The sequence below is a fragment of the Anabrus simplex genome, chromosome 2 (assembly GCF_040414725.1).
Source record: "Anabrus simplex isolate iqAnaSimp1 chromosome 2, ASM4041472v1, whole genome shotgun sequence".
Lineage (NCBI taxonomy): Eukaryota > Metazoa > Arthropoda > Insecta > Orthoptera > Tettigoniidae > Anabrus > Anabrus simplex.
The window spans coordinates 288,956,158-288,970,705 of NC_090266.1; positions in this window are offsets into that span (position 1 = coordinate 288,956,158).

A 14,548-nucleotide genomic window follows, 5' to 3' on the forward strand; every position below is an offset into this window, starting at 1 on the left:
TACAAGATACCGGTAGTGAGCAACTGCGAAAAGACCTCGCCGATATGAAGTGGGCAGCAGGCAATGGTAGGATGATAAAAGGCGTAAAAATTCAGGTTGTAGTTTCACTAATAGGAAAAGTCCTCTCGGTTTTAATTACTGTGTTGATGGGGTAAACGTTGCTTAAGGGGGTCACTGTAGTTGTTGTAATAAACTCGATCTGACTCCATACATTCAATATATTTACTATTTAAACTCAATAACAGCACATAATCGTGATAGATTACAGACTTAGACAACAACAATAATTCACTTCACTGGTCCAAGAGTCGCCATGACATGATACACAACCAAAAACAAAAGAGCGTCAAAATACTACACTGTTCAAAACAATTTAAATTCGCATCATTTCTCCCACCCTGAAATTGTGGGAATCATTTCAGTCACTTTGATATCACAAATAACTTATGCCTGCAAATATCACAGGACCGTTTCCCTAGACAGTCATTCAGTGAAACACGTTCTTCTGTCTTGCAGGATGCGTCGAAGACTGGACGAACAGGAGTTGCATTGCCAACTATAATTACAAGCCGGTGTCATGTAAGTTTGGCAACGTCCAGTGGAGGCCAAGGCGAAAGCGCGGGATCTATCCGTTTATGTTGATGTCTAGTGAACTTCATCTCGTGTTCCTTTTTTCACGGATAAGTTCGAGTAAATATAACAAGATAAGTGATAGAATAAGCATACGTAGAGCCTATTATCGAAATAATGTGAAGGCTAAGCAGGGCTCAGTAGCTTGGACTGCAGAGCTGGCTTCCTAAGCCTAGCTCTATCCGGTGATATTTGAAGGTGCTCAAATACGGTAAGTCAGCCACATGTCGGTAGATTAACTGGCACGTTAAAGACCTCCTCCGGGACTAAAACAGGATTCCTTGCGTCTCCCAAAAACCGTAAAAGTTGTTAGTGGGACGTTAAATCAATAACGTTATTATTCTTGAAGTTACGGACTGAATTTGTCTTATTAATACAATGTTTAGTGTATTTGTAGATGCCCAGAAAATGTTGTGTTCCCATGTATCGTAAAAACTATAGCATTAAGAAAGTTTTGTTACCTCGTTTAGCTTTCCTTCAGACGAGGAATTAAAACAAAAATGGATTTGTCATTTTAAACGGGATAATTGGGAACCTGGGAAGGATTCAGTCGTATGCATAAAACATGTCACACACGAAAGTTTTTCAGCAGGGGTAAAATTTGTGGTAGTATAGTCAACGTAACTTCACTACCACCTAAACCTAGTGAGCTTCTCCCTGATGCATGTCCAATTATTTTCCCAAATTTGCCAAAATATTTTTCATCGAAAGGTGTTAAAAGAAAAGATCCTGAAGGTAGGAGCCTGCAAGTAGAGAGTAGGGTAAACAAGAAGATGGATGATAAGCCAAATGTAACCCATTTACTCAAAATTCACTAAGATATGAATGTCGCAGTATATGTTAAAATATCAGGTGTTGGCAAACGAAATGACATGTTTAGCAGATGAAAAAATATCAAAGTGATCTCAACTAAATGGATATTTATTAAATTACATAGGAACCACTTCTTGTAGTGTGAGTGTTTAATGTGTACAAATAAATACACAAAATGCTTCACAATCTCATAGAGTATCGTGAGGTAAGCAGTGAAAGCACTCTCTTTGTCTTGCGTCATATTTTTAGGGGAACAATTCGAACTTTGGATTAAAAGGGCCGGGCTGAGTGGCTCAGACGGTTAAGGCACTGGCCTTAGGACCCCAGCTTGGCAGGTTCGATCCTGGCACAGTCCGGTAGTATTTGAAGGTGCAGAAATACGTCAGCCTCATGTCGGTCGATTTACTGGTACCTAAAGGAACTCCTGAGGGACTTAATTCCGGTACCTCGGCGTAAAACCATAAATGCAGTTAGTGGGACGTAATGTAAATAAAATTATTATTATTATTATTATTATTATTATTATTATTATTATTATTATTATTATTATTATTATTATTATTATTATTATTATTATTATTATTATTATTATTATTTGCACTAAAAGGAAGAAGAGTTAGGGCCTACTCAAGAAGTTTCGTTTGGAACTGTGAAAGCAAATTATTTACTGTCAAGAACGTTTCAAAGTGATAACTTAAAAAGAAGGTTTAGTCAGTAGGTACTTACAGCTTATTGGTTGTAACTTCAATGTTACTGCACTTCAAGTCATAGAACCGGAATGTGAGATGAAAATTAGATTAAGGGTGTTCTAGGGTTGCGGAGGTGGTGGTTATGGTATGGAAAAGTGACGCTTGGCTGTAGCCAATTAGAAATGTCTGATTCCATCAAGACAGATGTTATTGGGCTTAATATGGAAGTAGTAAACAAGTCAGACTCACACTTATCATGTTAATTTTTTGGTGGGCATTTTGAGATGTCAGGGGTAATATGCTGTGTATTTCTGGGTATACACTAAGGACAATATCCGAAAGGATAAGCTGTGACACTTGTTTAGGTCTCCTGCAAAGTAATGAAACAGGTGATCCCTATGTTGAAGCACTTCAGAGAGGTGTTGTGTTTTGTGTGTGTCTGCAGGACAGTGGATTGTGAAATTATAAAAAATTTCTGTTCTCTCTATCCTGAGATGCTGTAGGAAGAGATGGCAATCAATAGTTCTGGTTTGAACGCCGTTATTGTGGGCGTGACAATAATGGTGCGATAGACTGTTTATTGTCTATATTTTCCAATGTCGTGTTAAATATGTGCTGAAAGCAGGTGAAGAATACAAGCACTAATCGGAGGAAGCTGTCAACGCTCCACAATAATTGAGCTTGTGAGTACTGTTCATGAAGTGTTTTGTTTTAGTTCTTGTAAAATGTGTATTTCTAACTTCAGTGAATGCATTTACTGATGTATGTGTTTCTTAGTACCATTTTACGAAGAGTGTGCATTTATCATAATCATCGTGTTGGTCTAAGTGTAGTGAATATGGGTGAAGCCATTCAAAATAGAACACGCCCCCGTTTCCCTCGGCTTCCGCTTGACAGATAGATACAGCGTTGCCAAGCGTACCTTCCGATTTTAAGTGTACATGGCTCTGGGAGTTGTCAAGCTTGTTAATTTAATTACTGGCCAATGAGGAAGATAATGACAGCATCTTTCTAATTCTTCATTCGGTACCTCTTCTATGAATCTTTCTCTTTCACTCAGTGAAAATCTGATCGTAACTGGTGAATAGGTTTGCCTTCATTAGCTTGTCAGTTGTAGATTCAAGTCTTTTCTCTGCAATATGCTTATTGCAACCGATCTCGGGGTGACCATTTCTCCATGGGAGGTTTATTATATAGCGACCACTGCCATCTCTTTTAAAAGTGGTAAGGAGATTCTGTTTGACCTCTTCAGTCGTTTTGTCTTCTACCTTATCATAGATACCAATAGTCTCCAGGTTCCAGAGCTCAGATATGGTTCGCATATCATCACAAGCCATTGAGATGGTGAGGTTACTCAGATTAACATCAACAGATTGGTCTTGCCTCTCACCAGCCAAAGTCCATCCGAGTTTCGTTTCCAAGGCTAGGAGTCCTTTCTTCAATTGAACTGCCTTTCCTGTGAGAATCTTGGCGTATACATCCATTCCTATGAGGACCTCAATCTCGGGAAAATCATCACCCAGGTCACTAATCCATATCCTCTTCATTTTCAACACTTGCAACAAGACCGAATATCTTGACACTCGTGGAATCGGCTGACAAATTCTAGGATGATCCCGTAACTCTATTTCACAATTGAATTGTCCATCATTTCTTCCTATGTTGATTTTGTATCTTTTGTGTTTAATGCTAGAAGTTTGATCTCCACCAAACAAACCATGGGTTACTATTTCTTCTGCACAAGGTTCTAGCCTCAACTCTTTAACTGTACTCTGAAGGAGGTAACTTCGTTGCGAGCCACAGTCTAAGAATGCTCGTACTGTTTTCTGTTTACCATTCCCTTGTAATTTGACCATCAGTGTTTGTAGGACAACTTCATTTATACATGTATGGTTAGTTAGGTCGGATGTAACTTGAGATGGCTGCGTTTCCTTCTCAATCTTAGATTCACTCTTCTCAGCTCGTGATAAATCAGGACACATAACAGTAATGTGCTTATTTCCACAAAGTAAGCAGTGAACGGAAGACTTGCAGTACTTAGCTAAGTGGTTAGGTTTTGTACACAAAGAGCAACCACCTTTTCCTTTCATTTTTGATCTTCGGTCTTCTATACTCATCTTCCGAGTAAAAGAACCTTTATCACTTTCATGAGATTTACTACAGAAAATGCATGACACTGAAGATCTGTTGTTGTAAAGGGCGGCAACAGTACGAACGGGTCTATCTACAGGGTCTTTATTATGTTTCTTCTCCGACCTGGTAGAACCTAACCTCTTCTCATTCTTACTTTTCACAGCCATATTACTAAATCCTGCTTGAACTAATAGAATCTGCTGCTCGTTTTGGACTCCAGTACGTAGAAATTCCATGAGGCACTCAAGTCGAGGCCCAATTTCTCCATTTGTACTTCCTTCTTGTTTCGGGAGCCGACTTCTTTGCCAGGCTCGTAATGTCTCTTCTGCGAGGCTAGATTCGACTAATGGAAAGAGCCATGTACTTGGGTCTGCAGATGCTAGATTCAAACTACTGAGGGATCGAAGGTGAGACTCTGTCTTGATTAACAAGGTGGGTAATGGAAGCTTGTCCTCTTGCGTTGCATTTGAAATCACTAACTTCAGTAATTCCCTAACATACACTTGTAATAGAAGATCCGCTCTTCCAAACCGTTCTTGTAGATTCTGAATGACCTTCGGGTAATTTTCTGACGTCTGTGGATAACTAAGTACAATTTCATGAGGGTCAGTTCCTATTTCCATAACTTGCAATAAATACTGAAATTTGTCACTACCATGCAGACTATCATCTTCGTGAATCTTCCGAAATTGCGACCAAATATTTAACCACTCACGTAAATCACCATTAAATTTCTTAATTTCAATCTTAGGAAGTTTATAAGTTCTCCTCCTATCCTGACTATGACATGGCCTCTTCATGTGCCTAACTTAAAGAACTCTCTGATCTACGGTGCGTCAAAACATTATTCACCTGTACACGTATAACCTCTAATTCGTCGAAATACTTCTCGGAAGTTTCTTTTTCTGATACAATTACAGTCATATCATCAATGCCATCTAAAATGCATCCATTATTTTGCTGTCTAATTCACGAAGCTCCGACATTAATGCCTATAAATGACTGAAATTTGAAGGAAGTGCATCATTAGAATTGGGAGACGTGCCTGTTGCGAGAATTCCCTTTATATCGTTTATCTTCTTTGTTAAGCATTTTCTTACAGGTATCCTACCTTTCTTCAGTTTCTCCATATTTATTCCTTCTCGACTTGGAAGAAATAGTAACTCGGGACCACATGCTGTTGTACTTCAAATTCCTTCTCTTCTAGGACAGGAATAAACTCACAGCATCCATCACGTCGGGGGTCACCACTATGTTGTAATAAACTCGATCTGACTCCATACATTCAATATATTTACTATTTAAACTCAATAACAAAACATAATCGTGATGGATTACAGACTTAAACAACACTAATTCACTTCACTGGTCCAAGAGTCGCCATGACATGACACATAACCAAAAACAAAAGAGGGTCAAAATACTACACAGTCGTTGCCTACGCTATAATAGAAGGCCTGGACAAGCCGACACATTTCTGGGCGAACAAAGTAGTTCAGGCAATGGCCGCTTGGATCGCGTTTATGTTCTGTTGTTCTCATGTTTTGTCTAAATCCTTACATTGAAAATTCATACAATTACGTGAAATAATACATTTTATAATCATTATGTCCGGTGAGAATCAGATATAAATATATAAAACAACTTAGAACACACTACATATATTTCTTTCATTTTGCACTTGATTATCACACAAGAATAAAGAATAGGGAAATAGGCCTAAATAGAAGTAATCACACGACTTTTCCCTATTTCTATAATTTCAACACTTTTCTGCTCAGAGGCTCTCTCTTGAATTTGTGTAATAATTCACAGTCTTTAGTCACTTTCTTTGCATTAGTATCAAGAACAGGCCTGAAAATTTTTGTAAGTATAACGCATGTGATGTGTGCTTGATCACAGTCTCGGCACTGAAACGTCTCTTTAAACTTTGGAGCGGTACGGAATTTCAGCTTTCGGACAAGGTTACATTTTCCGAGATATTCTAACGCCTGCGTTGTAAATATTAATACATCTTTAAGAAGAAGACGAATTTGCGTCGGCACTTTGTCAGCGAGCAGAATTCCCCTCACTGTACTTACACTGTAATCTGATTCGACAAAGTGCAAGCTACATATTCTGGAGTTATCATTAGGAGCTCAAAGAATTCCTTTTCTGCTGCCGTGACGAGACATGGCAAGCCTCCATATGTCCCCTAAACTCGGATCTGTAGGAAAAAGATGAAAATTTATATTTGTGTATATTTCTTTGCTGTGTCAGATGTGCAGTTAGGCACGCAACAATAAACCACCTTAACCTACAGAATGGAAAGAGAAACTTGACGGCAATTGGACCCAGGGGCTCTGAAATTTGGAGCGTGGGTTGGCGACCACGGGGCACTTAGCTGAGTCCTGGAATTTCTTCCACTTACTTGTGCCAGGCTCCTAACTTTCATGTATCCTATCCGACCTTCCTTGGTCAACTCTGGTTCATTGCCGACCCTGACGCTATTAGGTTTCCGAAGGGTAGGGAGTCTCATTTTCACGCCCTTTGTGGCCTTGTCTTCCTTTGGCTGATACTTTCATTTTTCGAAGTGTCTGGTCCCTTCCAGTTTCTCTCTCTGATTAGTGTTATATAGAGAATGGTTGCCTAGTTGTACTTCCTCTTAAAACAATAATCACCACAACCACCTTGATGGTAATTTGGAAGCACATAACTAAACAAGTGTTAAGTGCATCTCAGCAACCATCCATATATAGCATATCGTGAGACCAAATAAATTAAAAAGGGACAAAACTCTTCATATTTCATGTTAGATAAGCCCTAGCCTTATAAAACGAATTTTAATATGTCATTTCTTCTCATAAAACACGTTGCAGTAACACACGTAATCATAGAATTCGCGTCAAACAACATAACATAAACGCTAACCTAGCGGTGGGAAAGAGAAAAACTAATATCCCGCTTTTAGTGAAAGAAATTGGCTCTCTGTCCAGGCCTTCTAGAATCTAGTAGGCTTTGACACAGTTCAAAATAATTTAAATTCCCAACATTAGAGAACGGGGAGCTTTCTTCGCCTAAATCCTTCACTGACGCCATCTTCATGTTTTCTGCCTACGTCTCCCTTTAAGAAGGGAATTCCTCGAAGCAGTATAATTGGACCTTTATGTTTTCTTGTATATGTATAAATGATATGTGTAAAGAACTGAAATCAGAGACAAGGCTTTTGCGGATGATATTATACTGTGTAGAGTACCCTAATAAATAAGTTACAAGATAGTGAGCAACTGCGAAAAAGACCTCGCCGATATGAAATGGGCAGCAGGCAATGGTAGGATGATAAACGGTGTTAAAATTCAGTTTCACTAATAGGAAAAGTCCTCTCGGTTTTAATTACTGCGTTGATGGGGTAAAAGTTGCTTAAGTGGGTACTGTAGTCCCTAGGTGTTAACATAAGGAAAGATCTTCTTTGGGGTAATCACAGACGGGATTTTAAGTAAATGGTACAAATCTCTGCAAATGGTAATGAGGGTATTTAGGGGTTGTAGTGAGGATGTAAACGAGAGGGTGCATAATTCTCTGGTAAGATCCCACTAGAGTATGGTTCCAGTGTATGGGACCCTCACCAGGAGTACTTGATTCGAGAAATGGAAAACATCCAATGAAAACCAACTCGAATTGTCGATGATTTTCGACAAAATAGTAGCAATTCTGCAAAGTTATTTCTGGGAAGATTTGTGTAGAAAGGAGACGAGCTGCGCGATTAAGTGGCATGTTCCGAGCTGTTAGTGGAGAGATGGCGTGGAATGACATTCGTAGACGAAGAAATTTGAGTGTTTTTTAAAAAGTAGAACAAATAACAATATGAATGTGCAGTTGAATTCAAGAGAACAAATTGGGAATGATGTTCGTTTATAGGAAGAGGAGTTGTGGATTGGAATAATTTACCAAGGGAGACGTTCAATAAATTTCGAAATTCTTTTCAATTCTTTAAGAAAGGACTGCCTGCGTAAAAGCTTATAAGAACCATGCCATGTGGGTGACTGTCCTAAACGCAAATTAGTGGTGATTGGTTAATTGATATACATACTCTAACTGAGACTTATCTGCCCTCTCCTCTACATTATTACTACATCCCCTATATACCCTCATTGCCATGCAAAGGGATTTGTAACCTTTCTTTAAATCAAATCAAATCAAATCAAATCAAATCAAATCAAATCAAATCAAATCAAATCAAATCAAATCAAATCAAATCAAATCAAATCAAATCAAATCAAATCAAATCAAATCAAATCAAATCAAATCAAATCAAATCAAATCAAATCAAATCAAATCAAATCAAATCAAATCAAATCAAATCAAATCAAATCAAATCTCTTTATTTGCAAATGAAGTGTCTACCTTGGTGGCAAATGGTACACTAAAATACATTATTGTCAAGCGCTAAATTTCAAATTAACAAGAGACGAAGAAAATTTTCCTAGAATACAATATTATAAAACTTACACTAATAATTTTTTCTACTAAACACACACATCATCGTTAATAAATTTATATTGTTTAAAAACTCTACTTAAAATATCTCCTGTACTTACAAACTCATATACAGTATGTGAAATTACTTCTAATAATACTATACAACTGGTATAAGATTAAAATGAACATTGTATTTATTTACATATTTATATTTTACCAATTTTGGAACTTAAGTAGCATAACGACCTGCTGCGTCTTAACCAGAGCCCCTTTTCCACCAATTTTCAGAGTTTCTGAAGGGCCTTCACAGCTACCGCAGCGGTCCCAGTGCCCTCGAAGTCCCCACTGTACTTCACCCCTACAGGCAGTCCCCTACTTGGGCTGTCCAAACTCCATAGGCCAGGGGATGGAATTAATTTAATCACACACATTTTTTATTTACAATATCCTGCACTGGTCGAATGCCCTCTAACATTTCATTTATTTCCTCTGTTGCTGTTCATTCTCTTCTTGAATATCTGTACAGATTTTGGAAAAGGATCAAACACTACCCCTGGTAAACTGTTCCACTCCTTCACTCCCTTCCCAATGAATGAAAATTTACCCCAATCGCTTCGGCTAAAATTCCTTCTAATTTTGTACTTGTGGTCAGGTCTGCCAATATAATTATTTTCCAACCGAAGCCTCTCACGGATTTCTCTCCATGCTTCTTCTCCTGTATAGGCTCTGTATAACCCTATAAGTCTGGTTTTCTCCCTTCTCTTACTTAAAGTTTCCCACCCAAGTTCCTTTAACATTTCTGATACGCTACTCTTTCTCCTGAAATCCCCTGTTACAAATCTTGCTGCTTTCCTCTGCACACCATCTAGTTCTTTTATTAGGTATTCTTGGTGAGGATCCCAAACACTGTTTGCATATTCCAATAATGGACGAACCATACTTAAGTAACTTTCTTCTTTTAATTCTTTGTTGCACCCTTTAAGTAGCCTCATTATGACATGTAACTATCTGTATGCTTTCCCAACAATGTCATCAACATGACCCTTCCAGTGCAAATTACTTTCAAAACTCAAACCTAAGTATTTGCACTTGCCATCTTTTGGGATAACTACCTCATCCAAAGTATATTCAAATTCAGTTTTAAAACTCCGGTTTGTAAATGTTGTAACAGTTGATTTGCGTCCATTAACCTTCATATTATTTTCTTCAACCCACTGTTGGATACTCTCAAGGTCCCTTTGTAATTCTGAACAATCCTCAATGTTATTTATTTTCCTATAAACAATTATGTCATCTGCATACAAACTTATTTTCGATGTTATATTGTTCCCTAAATAATTTGTATATACTAAGAAAAGTAACGGACCGATTATACTACCCTGTGCAATTCCCTTCCAAACTTTCTCTTCTGCGCCCTGGTGGGGGTGTGATAAGCGTCATGCAATTGTAATTATGATGAATTATTGAGGAATATATATTTCATTGTCAGAATAAATAGTATCCTACTGTACATACAGTAAGGACAGGCCAGGCCGAGATGGCAGGTTTCACCATACCACAGACTATTGTCTCCATTGAGATTAACAAACACAATGAGTGACAGAATTAGGATTCTCAGAAATTGTGACAACGAGGAAAGAGAGAGGATAACTTGTTGCCAAAGTTTTCATAGCCCCGGGCAGACTTGGTAGTAGCAACAGCGCAGAGAGCCGAGTGCAAATTTCTGAGAAATGACGTAGGGGTATCTCCATGTAACTAGCGGGAGTTGAACGCGGGGTTGGCACTGGAAGAAAAAAATATGAGCCTTCCCGGTCACGTGGTTTAGGTGGACCAATGGAAAAATTCACTTGACCAAAGCAAGGCGACAACTTCGTATTGTAAGAAGCACTAGCGAGGCTAACTCCGTGGATTAAACTGATAGAAGGAAGTGAAGTATCGATTCAGAATAAAGTGGAATTTAGGAGCCTTACTATACCATAACATTTATAAAATGTTTATAATTGCGGGAGATGGCATGGTGTAATTCTGAGAATTCACGGACGCTATTCGCTGATTGGCTAAAGGCAAAGGAAGCCACAAAAGAGCGCGAAACCCCGAGCCGGGATACGGCAGCTAAATTCGCGAATATATCCATTACCAGCGAACGATAATAGTTGAGAATTGGTATAGAGCATTTGAGAACAAAATTACATCATTGGATCATATATTAAAGCCACGGGCCAAAACGCAAAGTGTCGTATGAAGATATCGGGACTGCGCGTCCGAAGATGAACTCCGTTGAACTCGGAAGAGAGGGGATACAAGTATAAATATGAGGTCGTGGAAAAGGATTGGTAACTACTTTTGACAGTGTGTTCGAGCTGATAGCATGCCCGGGGTGCGCAACTACTTCTGACAAAATGTTCGAGCGGATACCACGCCAGTGGTGCGTAACTACTTTTGACAGTGTGTTCGAGCTGATAGCACGCCCGGCGTGCGCAACTACTTCTGACAAAGTGTTCGGGCGGATACCACGCCAGTGGTGCGTAACTACTTTTGACAGGGTGTTCGAGCTGATAGCACGCCCGGGGTGCGCAACTACTTCTGACAAAGTGTTCGGGCGGTCACCACGCCAGTGGTACGTAACTACTTTTGACAAAGCGTTCGAGCCGTGATTACGCCAGGGGTGCGAGTGTGTACTTACTCGTGGAGTAGGGTTCGAAGTATTATATTGTTACATAGTACAGTGATTTATGACGTGATGTAGCTCATATTACAGTTTTGAGCAGTATACTAGTATGAAGTGTTTCAAATAGACAGGACTCAGTAAAGCATAACTTACGGAGTGTGAGATTCTACCAACAGATTAGGAAGTGCGTTACATGAGAACGGTCACGAGTGTTTATGTCACCTAGTAAACAGTCGATTCTAAACTGATACCTGGTCAGCTACACGAACGTGAGACGGGAAATTCAAGTGCGCGCACGGGCCGTTGTAAAGGGAATCCCGAGGTATCCCATGTTCCTAGTGTCCGGGAAAGCAATGAAGAATGTATATCTACATTAAGTTGGCTAGATACAAGGCCGAGAGTGTAAAATTTGTGAATAGAATTTAGGGTGGAAATTATTCCAAAGTGCAACAGTTAATTTATTTGTTTTTATTCAAAATGTGTAAAGTTGAAAAGGGTCAAGGATCAATTCTTCAAGCTGGCATGAATACCAGTGGAATGCATTGCTAAAAACCGGAGGGGCTATGGCTTCTCGTCCGGTTTTAGCAGACTACAATGGCAGAGTTGAGTAACCTTTTAACATATTTGTAGATTGCTATCGTTAGGGGGAGGAAATCATATTAATTTATCATGGTAACTTGATTGTGAAACGAGCCGTTTACGGCTCGTATAAATTCAAAGATAGATAGACAAAGGGACAAATTAATATGTAGATTAGATCGAGCACTCATCATAATTTTGATTATTAAATAGAGTATAGTAGGGTTGAGTTGTTCATTCAAGTGCTTGAGTTGTTTGATATGATATGGAGCACGTTTCACGTAAGGATAATGTTAATATTGATTTAGAATTGCTTCCAAAGTGTTTTTCCGTTATCGGAACTTTTATAGATATTAAGGCATGTTGTTAAGATAATCCAGAGGTAGGATTGCCAAGTGATTTAAATTGTTGTGGGACGGAATGAAGTCCATTGATTTGTTTGTAAATATCGCGAAGTTCGCCAGTGGACAACATAATAATAATCTGTACAAGTGTCGAAGTAGTACATTAAAATTTGGTAATGTGTAAAGGCGTGTTTAATAATAATTTTTGAGAATAAAGGCACGGGCCTAGTTGGATAGAATGATTGCAAATTAAAGTAATTTAAATGTGGAGATCACATGTGCCGTGAATAATTAATTTGGGCATTGAATCCGATTTTAACACTAAGTTTTGATTTAACGTTTTTGGACTCCATAATAATCATAAAATAAATTGTGGTAGAAACGAGATAGGCATTTTGATAATATGGTCACGCCGTGTTTGAAGCCCAGAGTGATTTGAGCCAAAGATTTAGATTTGGAGTTTGTGGGACAGAAATCCGGCCCGAAATGAAAGTGAATTGTACTGATGTTGATGAAGAAATAGATGGATCTTAAGGCCCACATAGAGGTTGTATTTATATACCGGTGTCTTGAGTGGCAGAATAGAGTCCACACACCGAGGGTTAATTAGTGAAAATGTTTTGAAGAGTTCCAATGGACAAATGGACTTCAAAATGGAAAAGGAAGGAATAATTTAACACTTGCAGAGATTGGAGGTATTTGCCCAACTGCGAGGTGTTTTGGGATTTGAGAATTGTCTTAGGAGCATATGGTCTCCATGAATTGACGACAGTACGAAAATAAGGTTGCGGGTTAGAACACTATTATGTCCCGACCGATGTGAATTCGGATCTTGGTGATTTCTGTTTGGGAGAGAACGTATGTGACTAAATTATAAAGATGGGGAATAAAAATAAAGATTCTCGAAAGAATAATAATACTATTAATAATAATAATAATAATAATAATAATAATAATAATATTCCAAGTAAATCATATCTGGATTGATTAGTGCCAAAATAAATTGTAATTGTAAAAGGGGTTATGCGTTAAACATATTAAGAGTGGACTACCGTGAAACAGGCGAAAGTAATTTTTTAAAATTAATAATAATAATAAAAAACTACTTTTTTGAAGAAGAATTTACTTTTTTTTATAATTTGGGCATAATAATGATGTTGGGAGTTGAAATGAAAAATTTGAGATTTTTACCTATAATAATAATAATGAGAATATTTGAAGAAGGAGAAGAAGAATAATCAAAGAAGCTACTTTTATTTATTTCAGATGAAAAATAAAAATCGCGAAAAGTTGAAATATTATTCCGATGATGATTACGGGTTACGATAATCATGATCTCCACAAAACATAATGATAATAATAATAATAATAATAATAATAATAATAATAATAATAATAATAATAATAATATTTAATAAAATATTTTTTTATTTTATTTATTTTTCTTATTATTTCGGATGCTGATGATGGATGATACTAGGGAAGTCAGCTGGCGAATTAACGTAATAATGTCAATTGGTTGTAAATAACAAGTTAAGTTAATATTGGTAAAATTAAGGCAAATCCCTACATCTGGACCATTAGGTTAGAGTCCCTTTGTCGTATTCCTTCAACTAACGATTAGCGTATCTTGGTTAGGAACCCGGGGAGAGTTTGTAGTTTCCCGGGTTGGTCTCATCTCAATCAAAGTGGAGGCGATAACTTGGTCCATGTGATCGCGCCTACTTAGCCAACAGGTAATTGGTCCATGATCAAATAGGGTCATGGTGTTAACGAAGGTAAATCTGATACCTTCAGATATCAACGGTTCCACCACCCAAATGGAAGGGTGGTCAAAAGTGATAAATATTATATAATCATTTTTCAGGAATAATTTGCCAAATTACCGGCAAATCAAGGGTCAACAGATTTTGATTGTGTGTAAAATTTCATTTGTTTACTTAAATAAAATGCTCCTTTAGCATTTGCAAGGAAACAGTTCCAGGTTCTTGTTCTTGTAGAATAGTAAACCCTTGGTGACCGTTTAAATATCCGTCCCCATTCCTAGGACCGAGCCTTCATAATTTCCCTTTGATCTGAATATATATAATTTGTGTGTTTTATGATGAGTCTTAAAGATAAAGATTAGAGTGTCCCGTTCAACCCTGTAGTACTGATTGGATGGCGCCCTTACATTTAGTTTGAGACCTTATATCTCAAAATATTTTTTTTATTGAGTATTAGTTGCGATGGAT